Here is a 14,492-nt window from a genome sequence, read left to right as displayed (position 1 = left end):
AATACTGATTTACCAATCTGACTTCCCAGACTGCTTTTGAGCTTGAAAAGTAGTGTGACTGAGGTTTGGCACAGTCGTGGGTGACCCTTCATAGAAGCACTCACTGCTTCTCCTGAACCTCTGGGCACTACATCAAAATTATTAAAATAAACACAAAATTCAGATAGTATGGAGCCAAATGACACAATCCACAAGCCTGAAACAGCTGGGGAGTCTGGGAGCGGGTGCAGGATAGCTGCATGGGTCAAGCCAAACATCTCCCCAGCACAGTGTTCGTTCCCTGACAGTGGCCAGAAGAGGTGCCCAGGGAAAGCAGAAGGGATGGGAGAAGCATGATCCACCCCCATGTACTCTCCCAGACACCAGCAATTTGCAGCTTACACATTTCCTGAGCCAGAGCAGTGTCTGTATTTAAGAGCCTTTGGTGTTATTTCGTTCCTTTTGCCCCCTCTCCGTCCCTGTCTGGCTGCTTTCTGCATACAGCTTAGCTTTTAGCAACCACAGCATCCTGCAGCAGGAGCTGCTGCAGCCTAATTACACACTGCATGAAAAAAGCTTCAGTTTTCTTGTTTTGGGTCTTGCACCTACTACCTTCATCTGATATGTCTTGTGTAGGAAGAGACGGTTTTCCTCTTTCCACCCTCTCTAGTCCTCTGTTATTTTGCAGACCTCCGTCCTCAGTTGTCCCATTTCCAGCCTGGAGGATCCTGTCCTGCTTACCCAGAAGCTCTTCCATGACTCTGCTAACCCCACACCTCTGCTCTGGACCTTCTGTACTTCTGCTGGCACATCTCTGAGATGGAGGGACCCAAACTGTGTGCAGTCCTTGAGCTGGGGCTGCCATGAGTTTGTGTTATGGCATAATTTCTTGTTCCTGATCTGTTCACTTTTTCCTCTTTTAGTAACTCCTAGCATTCAATTTGAGATTTCTGCTCACTTCCTTGCATTAGGTAACATTTCCACAGCGCTGTCTGCCCAGGGTCTCATTTGGCCTCCCCTGTTTTCTAAGTAAAACAAGGATTTTGCATCCCTTTGCATAGATCTCCTCTGCCACTTGAACACCTGCTTGCTCAGCCTCATAAGGTCGCTTTTACTGCCATAAGTAATCTGGTATCATTCGCAAATGATAGGGTCACCTGCCTGTCCACCCCTGCCCAGGTTCTTGCAGAGACCTCCGCACAACGCTGCATGGAAGGACATGCCTCCCATATGAAAATTGCTCTGTATTTCCCATCTCTGTTCTCTTACTCGTCCCTGTGAGGACCTTCTCGCTCATCCTATTGCTTCCCATTTTCTCTCAGAGCCTTTGGCCACAGCTTGTCAAATGCCTTTTGGAAACCTCAGTAGGTTACAGCAACCACATCTCCTCTGTGCTCCTTTGCTCACCCTCTCCGAGAACACCAGTGGGTTTGCAAGGTGCCATTTCTCCTTGCCGAGCAGGGCTGGCTCTTCCCCGGTGCATCACTGTGAGAAAGGTGACAAAGGCTCCTGCCAGGTGCCAGTGCCAGCTGATGGGAGGGGGCCAGGCTCTGTGCGTGTCTTCCAGGTTATTTGGAAACATCCAAGGGCTGCCCTTGCCGCAGGGTCCATGCCTGCTGCCATGCAGACCCCATGCCAGAGGGAGCCTGCCCATCCTTGCCCCGGTGAGGAGCCCTTCCTGGGCATGGGGCCACCGTGCAAAGGGAGTACAGCTGCTTTGTGCTTCTCCAAGGCTCACCCAACAGTTTTGCATCCTTCCCACTTGAATCTGCTGCAAAAAGAGACAGATCTGCCAGGTTTCCTAAGGTTTTTACATATGTCTGTCCAAGCATATCACACACCCATCCCTTCTCCATCCCCACATTACATTTGAGCTTTGTGTCTCAGGGCACAGGGGTCCCTCCTTGTTGTCTCCAAGGTTTTGAGTTTTGTTTCATAAGAACTGCAGAGAGGCAGATGGGGACATGCTGGTGAGGCTGCTGCCTTACACCAGGGGTGTCCCAGCCACGGTCTGGAGGACAGCCCGTAGGGAGAGTCTGCTGCGCCCATGATGATGGCCTTCCTCCTTCCTTCTGATAACCCTGGAGGTTGTTCACTCAGTTTCAAGCAAACAGGATTTGAAGCTAAAGCTGGAAGCACAGAGAGGGGGCCCCAGCTGTAGATCCTGTTGGGAGATGCCTTTTTTTAAATTGGAAAATCAATACGTGAGGGACACGTTGTGGCAGACAGGAAGGGTGTCTGTGGAAGAGACACATAGATGGCAACTAAGGAAAACACTCAGATACTTTTCTGGGGTTACTTAATGGTAAAAACAGTCATTTTAGTTGTGATGGGGAAATGACCCAGCTGTGAGTGGGAGAGAGTGCACATGTTTGGGGATGCTGTTCATGTGACAGTCATCCTCTCCCGGTGTGCCCCACGTGGGGCTGGCCTCTGATTGCTGCTAGCTTACAGCAGTGCAAAGCCCACGGGTTCAAGGGAGACCCTCCAGAGCAAGATGCAGACAACTTTGGATCCAGGAAAGTGATTTAAATTGTCAGATTTCCAGGAGCCCCTAGAAACAAAATTGCCCCAAAGCTGTAGAGTTTCTTCAGGTGGGTCCCGGGGGTCCGGGTAGGTGTGGAGGTGGGCAGCTGCCCTGGGGCATGGGGTGCAGTTTGGGTTATTCCCTCCGCATGTTGCCCAGCCTGGCTTGGCTGATGCGTTCTCCTTGGCCAAGGACACAGTGACTTTTCTCTGTCCCTTCCTTTCCATGGGGTAGTTAAAAACTTGCATGTTCCAGTCTGCAAAAGATAATTTACAAATGAAGTAAAACCTGTAAGACTCTGATACCCAGCCCTCAGCCAAACTGACACCTTGCTGGAATACACCAAATTGCTCCAGGAAGAAAATTCTGTCCCAAAACATACTAGCTGGCTGGAGCTGACCTTTTGAGGAAAAAGACAGTGTTTCAAGACCTAATGGCCTTCCACACCCTGGTCCTTTCCCAGCACAGACACCTCAAGCCTGTTTCCTGGCTCTTGTGGCCCATCAACCCGTGTTGATTGCATTGCAGGTTCAGCTTATGTCCAGCAGCACAGGGGGTGTCGCAGCCATCCTGGCTTAACGTGAACAGACATGGTCAGGGAAAGCAGAAAACTTGCTGTTAAATGCTGTGATATTAGTTCACTGGCTTTGCTTGACGTCAGAGGCTTTCAGATAAAGAAGTGAAAAAAGTGAAATGGCAACAAACAGGGAAACTCAGAGTTACCCACCGAGCAGTCACAGTGACACAGGGAAAGTGCCGGGGAAGTAAGCTGCTGTGGCAGAGCTATGGGCTCATTGCGATAACGAGAGATTGCATGATCTTTACATGCTCTCTGATTCCCGTGACCATCGTTTCTGTTATTCCCTGGATATGACTGTTTTTAAGGGTGAAGACTGGCTCTTTGGGAGGCCTCAGGTATGCAGTAGGGGGGTGTAGGGCAGCAAGTGTAGAAGGAAAATATTGTATCTAGCTCCTTCTGCAAGGGCGGTGGCGTGTAGTTAACCATGCTGGAGCAGGAACTGCTCTTTCAGGTTGACTCTCCATTTCGCACACAGACCCCACCATGTATCAGGTCACAGATGATGACAGAGGTGCTGGGAGGACAGAATCATAGATTCATAGAATCATAGAATGGTTTGGGTTGGAAGGGACCTTAAAGATCATCTAGTTCCAACCCCCCTGCCACGGGCAGGGACACCTTCCACTAGACCAGGTTGCTCAAAGCCCCATCCAGCCTGGCCTTGAACACTTCCAGGGACGGGGCATCCACAACCTCTCAGGGCAACCTGTTCCAGTGCCTCACCACCCTCACAGTGAAGAACTTCTTCCTTACATCTAATCTAAATCCACCCTCTTTCAGTTTAAAGCCATTACCCCTTGTCCTATCACTACATGCCTTTGTAAAAAATCCCTCTCCAGCTTTCTTGTAGGCCCCCTTTAGGTACTGGAAGGCTGCTATAAGGTCTCCCTGGAGCCTTCTCTTCTGCAGGCTGAACAACCCCAACTCTCTCAGCCTGTCTTCATAGGAGAGGTGCTCCAGCCCTCTGATCATCTTCATGGCCCTCCTCTGGACTCGCTCCAACAGGTCCATGTCCTTCTTATGTTGGGTGCCCCAGAGCCGAATGCAGTACTGCAGGTAGGGTCTCACAAGAGTGGAGTAAAGGGGTAGAATCACCTCCCTTGACCTGCTGGTCATGCTTCTTTTGATGCAGCCCAGGATGTGATTGGCTTTCCGGGCTGCAAGCGCACATTGCCGGCTCATGTTGAGCTTCTTGTCAGCCAGCACCCCCAAGTCCGTCTCTGCAGGGCTGCTCTCAATCCACTCATCGCCCAGCCTGTATTTGTGCTTGGGATTGCCCCGACCCATGTGCAGGACCTTGCACTTGGCCTTGTTGAACTTCATGAGGTTTGCACGGGCCCACCTCTCAAGCCTGTCAAGGTCCCTCTGGATGGCACAGGAGGAGATGGAGAGGAGATAAACAGGGACAGTGGCACTATATGGTAACAGTATCATCTGATGGAAGTCCTGGAATGACTATAGTCCAATACAGCTGAAACCATCCATGTAGTGTGTGATTAAACTGGTTTATATTATTCATGGGATGTCCATTCCTCATGCACACTGCTATCCTTGCCACGTAAGTTTTGCAACAGTTAAAGAAAAAAGCAAACCACCACTGCAAACAAAAAACAGCCATTAGTGGTGGCCAGGGAAGGAATGCAAGACCTGGGTGTGCCTGCAGCAATGCTCTGCCACATCAAGCCCCCAGCAGCATGCAACGCAGGGACTTCCCAAGCCATAGCTTGCATCTTCTTGCTGGCGCCTTTTGCATTGCAGTGCCATCAGTATTGCATAACAGATGTCAGAAGGGAGGATGGTGGGAGACTCTTCTCCATTTCCAAACTCGCTGCCTTAGCCTGATTGAAAATCAAAGCTGGTCTGGTGGCCGAAGGGTGCACGGGGACCTTTGGGCCTGGGCTCAAGTCTGTGTACTGCTGCAAGCTCACGACGTGTCCAAGGGCAGGTCACATTTGTGTTTCATCTCCAGGTCTGTAAAATGCAGCACAGCTCTTTTCCCTGGCGCACAGAGAGAATAAATACTCGGCACTGGGCTGTGGTCCTGGGCACAAGGGGCCATCTAAATAGATGGCTGTTCCAAGGAGGAACAAGGCCAAATACCTCTTCTCCCAGTGAAACAGCAGTGTGGTTTGAGTCAGTCGGAGCATAATGTGATTTCTGCAGGGTTATTGCTACGCATCTGCCCTGAAAAAAGTGCAGTTTATTTCTTTAAGAATTTTTTGGCTTGGCTCGATTCCATTTACATTGTGAACTGAAGCATGTTTCAATGGGAGCAGGCAAGTGTGTTGTACTGCAGATATAAAGCAGAGAGCACGCTGCAGTAACGGCTTTTAAGCCCAGTCCTGTCCAGTTTATCTACAGGCTTAAATTTATGCAGAAACACATGACTCAAAATCACTTGTGTGGTTAAAACTAAGCATAGGTGTAGCAATATGGACTCTATTACATTAACTCAATTTACAGGTTTTTGACTGAACTACACAGGCCGTTTGGGTTTGATTTGTCCCAGCCATTGTTAACTTAACGAGACTTGAGATTGCTCAGAGTTCTCTTGCCAAGGCTTTCCTGTAATAAGGGATAAATTAAAGCAAACAAACCCAAAGCGAAGCAAGCACAATTCAACTGCGTGGAGGAAAGCCAATAAAAATAATGCCTGATGTCCTTATTTTTTGCTTGATGTGGGCTGACCTGGAGGACACAGGTTGTGGCTGTGTCAGCTGGACTGGGGCATGGTGAAGTCTGTGCGCGCTGCTCTGCTGTGCTTCTGGAGATGCCTGACAGCTCCATTTATATTTGAAAAGCAGGTTTGGTTAGGCACCAAGCCAACCTCACACGATAGCCTCTTCTCCAAAGAGCTACAGGCTAAAGCGTGTGTTGGACAGGAGAGAAAAGTGAGAGAGCAGAGGGCAGAGGAAACATGAGACTGAGGACTCGTAGGGCATGTGCATTCCTGGGCTGATGAAATCGCCATCTGTCTTGCTTCTGTGCAGGGTAAACACAGCACCCATGGTCCCGTGGAGGAGGCTGGAGGGAGGCTAAGGACAGCACTTGCCCAGCTGCTGGTCTGATGGATGCTCAGCCGCCATGGGCTTCTTGTGTGCCTCTGTGCTGTTTGCCCACGACAAACTCTCCAGGTAGCTCTTCGGAGGAGCAGTTTTAGCCAAAGGTGCAATTGCTACCCGGGCTAAGACCGTGGAGTTTTCCTCCTCTTCACAGCTGAGCAGCGACATCAGGGACTTCAAAAGTTCACATGCTACTGATGAATTACCTTGAATTACCTGTCTCCTCCATGTGATAAGTGAGAAAGACCAATCTACTTTCCAGAGCTACCAGGTCCCCTCTGAGACCGACCCCATGTGTCCCTGACACCTGGCTTCAGGAGGCAGCTTGGTGCACACTTCTTCTTGCAGTGAGCCCACGGTCTTCGCCCCAGACCTTGGCAGGATGCACTCTGAGCTCCCCATGGTCAGCTCCCCACGCTGCACAAACACAGCTCGTCCTTAGGTTTCCTTTCCCTCCTGGCTTAGGTGGGCTCTTGTCAGAGGTAAAAGTGAGATAACAGCGTCCGTCAGGGTTAAGTGGGGATGGAGAAGGCTGATCACTACTCCATCAGCTAGTGCTGCACGTGCCCGGTGGCCAGCAGAGCTGCTGGAGCAGGATCAATGCCCGCTGGGAGCGGCATCCTCAGGGCCCCAGCAGACACAGCTCAGCATATTTCTGGCTTGGTGTAAGTCAGGGGCACTTCTGTCCCATGACTCCAGCGTTGTGCGATGCATGTGAACGCTCTCTTATTCTGCGGTCGTCTCCCCCTCCTTCCTGCTCCCCCCTCAACTGATCTGCATAATGTGCAGCATTTAGACATTTTAGTCTGGCTATAAGAGATGATAAGTGATGCTTGATGGCCTTCATTAATGGCATTACTTGATTTCAGCTGGATGAAGGACAGACAACAGACAGACAACGATGGGAGAGCAGACATCTGCTGAGCAACACACTCCTCTGCCATAAAGAAAATGCCTTGATCTGGGCAGATAGCAGCTAAAACTGGGGCTAGGAAAGAGCTCTGGCCAAGCAGCTCAAGAAGGGCCTCTGTTTTCTGGATGCTGTGGCTGAAGGCAGGGTTGAGTTTAGGACAAGGTGCCGTTTGTCGGAGTGGTTGCTTACAGACTGGTGAATCTGCAGGGCTGTGGTTCCTGTGGCTGAGGGGCAGGAGAGGGCACGGCAGGGTACTCCCTCCTCCAGGTTCCTCCTGCTGTTTAGCTAAATTTTGGCTCGGCACACACTGCTGCCTGAAACTTCAGCCTTGAAAGCATTTTGGCCTCAGACTGGCTGCTGTGTGCAGCACAGCTGTGGCTGACAGCACCGAAGCTTTGCAGATTGACGAAGAAATCCTGGCTGGAAAAGGAAACCTCTGCCTCGGGTTGTGGAAATAGCACACCATTTCTTTGGCGTTCTTGGTACTATATAGCGGGAGGGAAATAATCCGTTCTCCACTTGTTTTTTTCCAAGAGAAGTGAAACTACATTAAGAACTGTTGACTACACGGAAACACAGGAGAGTCAGATGGTCTGAACCTCGACAACGTATCATCTATCACGGACGGTGCTCATGTTACCTTTAGCGACAGTTGCCCTGCCTACAAATCAATGGAAAATGAGTATTTGCTTCTAGCTAATTGCATCACTGCCAAATATAGAGCCACATGTCCTAAGCTGGTCATCATCTGACCTTGAAGACTGTGTCTTTCTGGCTTTCAGTCACAGCTGTGACGTCCCTCCCGTGGCTCTGCCCATGTCCAGGCACTTGCCCCCAGCTTGTGCTGTGTAGCAGAGAGCCACCAGGCCTGCAGGAGACGCCTTTGCTGCCCTCGCATGTCATGCCTGTGGCTAGGAGTATTTGGGGGAGCTGGGACACTGCGTTATGGTGCTTCAGCCCCTGGTTGTGGTTTTGCCATGTCTTTGGAGGAGGAATGCCATGGCCTGTCAGGATAACCCATTGCTACCCAGTCACCTCACGCTGCAGTCACCCAAACCAGGTTAAAGTAAGAGCACAAGCACAGCCAGGTGTTCATAATTTGTTCTTCCACCTGAGAACACCATTGCACATGCTCATGAGAGATGCAAATGAAGACATGAAAGACGTGCACGTGTCGCCGCTTGCACTAATGCTACACCAGCAAGGCTCCCTGCCTCTTCCTGCTCCTGCGCTCTGGCTTGTGCCCATTGGGAGCCTCTGACAGAGGAAGTATTTGAAGAGCTTTGCTCAGAGACGAGCTCTGCGTGCCCCTTTCTGGTGCTGGTGCTAGGTCACCCTCCCCTTCCGCAGCACAACCATCCTCCTCTGACGTCATCCCAGGACATCCAGGCAGGTATCACGTTCCTCCTGGGAACTCTTGCTGTTCCCTCCTTATCCAGGAGATAGACAACCACTCAATTACAGCAATGGTTGTTTCCCATCCTTACATACGTAGGCAGAGATTTCCCTCCTGCAGTGGCTGTCCAACAAGCGGCTCTTTGCTGCCGGGAGAGGTGACACTGCTCCCGGCCCCTGGGTGACTTCTCAGCCTGTCCTACAGAGAAACACCTCCTTCACCACACCTCACAGGCTGCCCTGATGACACACAGGTGAAACACCTAAACAGAACAACCATGTAGCTCATCGCTGGCTCCCGAGACCAGTCACATCAGCCTCTGGGGGCTGATGCCCACCATCGTCCTTTTGGGCATACCCTGCATATATTTGTCTACCAAAAGCTTCAGAATTCAGAGAATTCAGAATTTCAGGACTCCCAATTTGTCAGTCCTGAATACTGGAAGTAGAGGTAAGATTGCAAGATTGTAACATGTTTTCTGGTTATTAAATTATTTTGCACATTAGGTGGGAATTGCATGACAGAAACACTGAGGTTCTTGATGGCTCACAAACCTGGAGAAGACAGAGAAGTCCTCTGCACATTATTTGTATTTCTTTCATAATATGTCAAAGCTCCTACAGCATTGTGAACTTGCATGGCCTGAATTTTCTGATGCTTTCCTTGAAGAGAAAATTACCAGAGGGAATAATGACCAAAACCCACGCTGGGACTCATCTAAAGACATGCTGTGGCAGAGCGTGGGAAGAGGAAGGGGGTTTCAGACATCGGCACAACCAGCTTTTGGGTCCCAGACTTCACGGTTTGAGTTTGCCAAACAAAATACCCTGATGTAGCCACTTTCTGTGGCAAAAAATGTTGAATTTCCAGAAAACAGTGTTCTTTGAAGGGCTGGAACTGGGCAAAAGGCTGGATACAGAGTGCCTGTAAGAAAAACAGTTGTTGTGGTAGTAGCATCTGTGTGGGGGCACTGTGTACATGTGTGATGCAGGAGTTTCTGGCTAAGAAGTGATCTAAGTATCCATTACAACTCCAGGTATCAGCTCTCAAAAACCTATAGATTTTATTGCCTCCATTTCTGTCTTGAAAGCACCCCTATGAAGAATTTTTTCTGTGTATAGAGAGAGGTAAACAGATTGCAGAAATCTGCTGTGTGTTGATTCTCTTAATGATAATTTGCACATTAACATGGAAGCATTGCTCATGCACTACTGAAAGCAGAAATTTGTTTTTCAAGTCAAGCTATATTGAAATGTATGAAAATGGGCAATTAGTATAATTTTGAATAACAAACTGAAGCTTGTGGTATAGAGTTGTTCATATGAGATAGCAGAAATTTACACTGGAAAGAACGTCATACTTGGATAGAAATAGTGTTGTTTTTGTACAGAAATAGTTTTTTGTACAGAAATAGTGTTACACGGAGAGATGGGCTTTTGCCTCTCACCCACAGGGGACATGGAGGGTGAGGTTTTGAGGTAGGTTGAAGGAAGGTGGAAACTTTTCCTTTTGTTAACTGTGGTTTCTACCCAAGAAAAGTTGGCTTAAGAAGTTGTTCTGGATGACGGATGAATCTAGTCTTTCTTCAAAAGCTGCTATTGATTTCATGCTGTACGTGCTGATCTGACAAAATGTTCCCCAAGTAAATGCAATCTGAGCTCCTTGAGAGAGGCTTCGTAGAGAAATCAAATCAAACAAAAATGGGAGCTTGGGCAGTTCATGCATACCACAGTAATACTTTAGTCTTTGTGATATTTCAAGGGATCAGAAGGGGATGCTGAGCTGGACAGTTAAACAAAGACCAACAAAAAACTTTTGAGCACAGCCAGAGGCATGGCAGGTACTCGAAGGCTGCTCTCCCACCTTCTCAGTCTCTACCTCTGCAGCCTTGTTTCTCTAGGGCACCTCCTATGTTTCTCTTACTGATATACAGTAAAGGTTATCTGGATTACTGTTCATGCTGTGTTTTGCCAGCTCCAGGATTAACAGTGTTACCTGTGAGGTCTTTGCAAGGTGCCAAGGTTCCTCCAGGAGCAGGTCTAGCCCACCCAGAGTGTGCAAGAGTTACCCTGGCTGGGTTTGCCCGCCTTTTTCTGTAACTCTTATGGATCTCTTTGCTCTGTGAGATCACAGGACTGGTCTGTGGGTCCTACCTGCCTCTCTTGGGTTACCCCAAGCCCTGTGATCTCTCGGAGGTGGAATGGGATGCCCCTTCCCAAGCATCCTGGGGGAGGGACACAAGGCTGCTCAGAGCTGCTTTCTGCAAACCACCCGTGCCCAGGCAGGACAGCAATGACACCTCTGAATGAAGTGTGGCCTCTGCAGATGACAATCCTTTCACACCTGCTTGCTGACCAAGGGACCTCAAGGCTGGTGTGGTCCAGGAGTGTCTGCACAAGCTTGTCACAAGCGGGTGGCTGCCAGGATCCTGCTGGGTCAAATGCCTCTTTTGGGGCATTGGAAATACCTTTGTCACTCCCCACGTGTTAAACAGAGGGAGTGGGTAGCTTCAACCAACCTTTTCAGGTCTGCATAGCCCCATGCAGATTGCGAAGGGGCTGTGTCACAACATGTGAAGGTTGGGTTGGGACCTTGCCAAAGACAAGGGGTCTGCTGTGCAGGAGCATGAAGATGACAGTCCCTGCCCCACAGCTCAGATGGCTGTCACCACTTCTTGTAGCCTTGGTGTAGGGTAGAGGGGAGTGCAACGAAACCAAAGAGCAGAAACAACCCTCCGTTAACTAACTAGGACATAGCACTGTTAACTTTATCCTGATATTTTCTCTAATCTGTACCCTTGGTTTAGCTCTCAGGCTGCACTGCTCTTGCCAGTGGGACTTGGGGGTTGGCCTCCAGCCTTTGGGATAGGGCTCCAGCCTTTGGGATAGGGCTCAAAAGCTCTTGAAGACTCCAGGACCAATATTGTTCTACCCGAGAGTTTGTTATAATCTCCTCCCTTTCAGAGCTAATCTCTCCCCATCACAGCCGTTCCAACATTAATGAGTACTTTTGAGAGCTCAGCTTTTCTGCTAAATGATGTTTTCCTCTTTTATTAGTCCACTAGGAGAGTTATTACAGTTCAAGTGCTCTGTCCTATTTGGATGAAAACTACTTAGGTAAATAGCAATGAATTCCTCATCCTCAAATGATGGTCTTTCTGGGTGCTGGTACATGACATGCCCTTGTGTGCCCCATCTGCTGAATGAATAGTGGGAGGATTAGGACAACATGGTCGAAGGGCACTACTGAGTAGTGTTGGGAGGGGAGCTGGCGTGAACATCTAAGACTTGTGGAGAGGTGAAAGAAGCAACTGAAAACCTCTGAGGGGACAAGATCCAGAGAAGAGATGAAAAATGGGTTTGTAGGGAAGCCCCCAATCCGGTCAGTTCAAAAGGATTTTTTTTAACCTGATTTCTAGAGGAGAAAGCCCTGGGTAGCAAGGAGAAACAGTGTCCAGCAGGTGTGAACATTCACTTCACAGTAGCCTTAAAAATGGCAATCAACCTTCCACCTGAATGTGCACCTGAACAGCCTGATGTGTGCATCTGCTCCATCGCATTTCCTCTGGTTTCCCGCCAGGTGAGATTTGCCACCCTCCCCAGCAGTGTGGAGTTGTACCTTTGCTAAGGGGGAGATCTGTGGTTGCTGCACTGGTGAGTAATTCTTGAAATCCCCCAACATTAGCTGCCATCTCTGTTATTGTGGCTACAGAAGAGCTATTTTGTATTTCAAGGATATCAGTGTGGGTAGTGTGGCCACATCCTCTTTTAAGTCATGCAGGAAGGCAGCAATTACTCTCATGAGTTTCAATCTACAGCGTGGCAAAGCATGATTTTGCTAGTGTCACACCCAAGCTTACCAGCCTCTAGCCCGTTCCCAAAATATTCTTCCTCCCCAATGCTCAGTGATGCCGACTCCTGCCCATTTGGTTCCCAGCACCAGCTTTTGACCCAAGCTGTGCAAAGCGGAGGCAGGTGACGGGGCAGCATGTGAAACCGTGCTGGGAGATGCAGGACCTGCAGCCTGTGTGCCCTGATTCCCCTGGGGAAGGAGGTTCTGCTGTCCCCACTCACTGCAGGTGCACCTTTCCTTCGAGATGCTCCATGCATTGCCAGGTGTCACGGTCTCTTCCCACTGGATTGGGGTTTCCAGGTTTTCTCGTATTAAAGTTCATACCAGCTAAACTAAATACAAGATTTGCAAATGGAGGCCAGCAAATTGCTGCCACTCACTTTGCGAGTACGTAATTGCATGTACTCTTCCTGCTTTACATCGATTAGCAGGTAAGGAACTATATCACCTGTGCATGTCACTGTGCATGTCAACGAAGCCAGGAGTGTCCACCCGGAGATGTGGGCTGAATTCAGAAAGGCCCAGTTACCAAAGCACTTTGGTCTAGTGTGTCTCTCTTAAAATCAGCACATCAATAGATCCTATGGCCTTTAGTCCAGGGACTGGGCTCCAGGGAATCCTGGTGAGAAGATCCAGCCTTAAAGGGGAGGAATTGCAGGTGTTCTGGTTTCTTAATATTTCCAGATCTGCAGACCCCAAAGTTTCCCAGCAGGCTCTAACGGAAGGTTTCTGCTTTTTTACATCATGCTCACACTTGGGAGAAGTCCAGGAGCTCTCTGGCTGGTTTTGGCTTCCCCTGCAGCAAGGGCAGAGGTTCTCCAGTTGTCATCGGGAACTTGGTGTGCAGCAGATGGCTCCTGCAGGAGCAGAGGGGGCGAGTAATGCCTCGTTCCACCCTCTGGTATGCTGTGGTCTGCGTCCCTGTGTCTTTTGCACTGCAAATTGCAAGTCTTCTGCCAAATGATGGAAGTGCCTGGTGGGATGGATGGGTAGGGAGCCAGGAGAGTGTGTGTGTGCATGTGTGAGCTCAGTTCGTGTCCAATGCGGTGGCTGTTGCAGGCTGATGTCCTGGTGGCACTGATGACAACCAACTGGGAAAGCTGGCAATGCCACAGCAACTGTGCCCAGGAACCAGCTTTCCTGACTTTTATAAAGCTGATTTTATTTTTTTCATCTTGGCTATCTGCTGTGCCTCCAAGGAGGGGCAGACATCAACATCAGGTGAGGTTGCTTGATAGAGAAAACCCAGCCACACTGACTTCAGAAAATTTTATTTAGTTAGTTTATAGGAGTGCTATTTATCAGTATTAATCTAACACTGTTATCAGAAGACATTTGTGCAACCTCGTGAAAGTACCTGGCTATGTGTAATATGCCACATATAAATAAATGCCATTGTAAATGTCGAGTCATACAGGAAGATAAATAAAGTAGTTTCCTGGGCTCATTAGAGCTGAAAGCTGGGGTTTTATAGCAGGATGAAGAGAATTGCACAATGCAGTTCCACATGGCTTATGAAATGTGTATGAAAACCATTTTCTCCTACCCATCCTAATTATGATATATAAATAGATTCACTATTTTCCTTCGAGCACTTAGCTGGAATCTTTTTTTTTAAAAGACCAGCATAATCACTTGGATGATGCATTTCTGTAGGCCTTTAACAGATCTCTAAATCAAGATGCAATTATTTATAGCAGTAACGTGACCTTTCACTAATTGGGAAAGAAAATGTTGCACAATAGGCGACGGTTGTCATGAGTGCTCAGCACTGTCAGAAGTCATTTCGGCGTTTGGCTTTAAATTGTAGCTGGGATAAGTGTTTAAATGCTGTGTAATAAGTTTTTAAATTATGTGGATATATGAAGTTCAGTGGGAGTGTGAGTGTGCTTATGGAAGGAAAGGGAGGTTTGCACTACCCAGGGCCAGGCAGCAGACTGAAACCAAAGCACTGTTTTTCACCCAGTGTACAATTTTGTCACATAACCTGTCGGCCAAGGACTCCTTCTGCATCTGTCTCACCGCAGACAACAGCAAAGCCACAGGTTTAATAGCAGCTGCTAGGAGGGTAAAAGGGGGCCAGCTGGGGCCAAATTCTGGTGGCTGCATCTGCTAAACACTTGTATGAACAGGAGGAGACAACAGAGACGGAGGAAGGGGGATGCCAGAGCAGTAAGGACAAG

The sequence above is a fragment of the Gymnogyps californianus genome, chromosome 5, assembly GCF_018139145.2.
Source record: "Gymnogyps californianus isolate 813 chromosome 5, ASM1813914v2, whole genome shotgun sequence".
Lineage (NCBI taxonomy): Eukaryota > Metazoa > Chordata > Aves > Accipitriformes > Cathartidae > Gymnogyps > Gymnogyps californianus.
The sequence above is the reverse complement of the archived record's forward strand: the minus strand, read 5'-3'. Positions refer to the sequence as shown.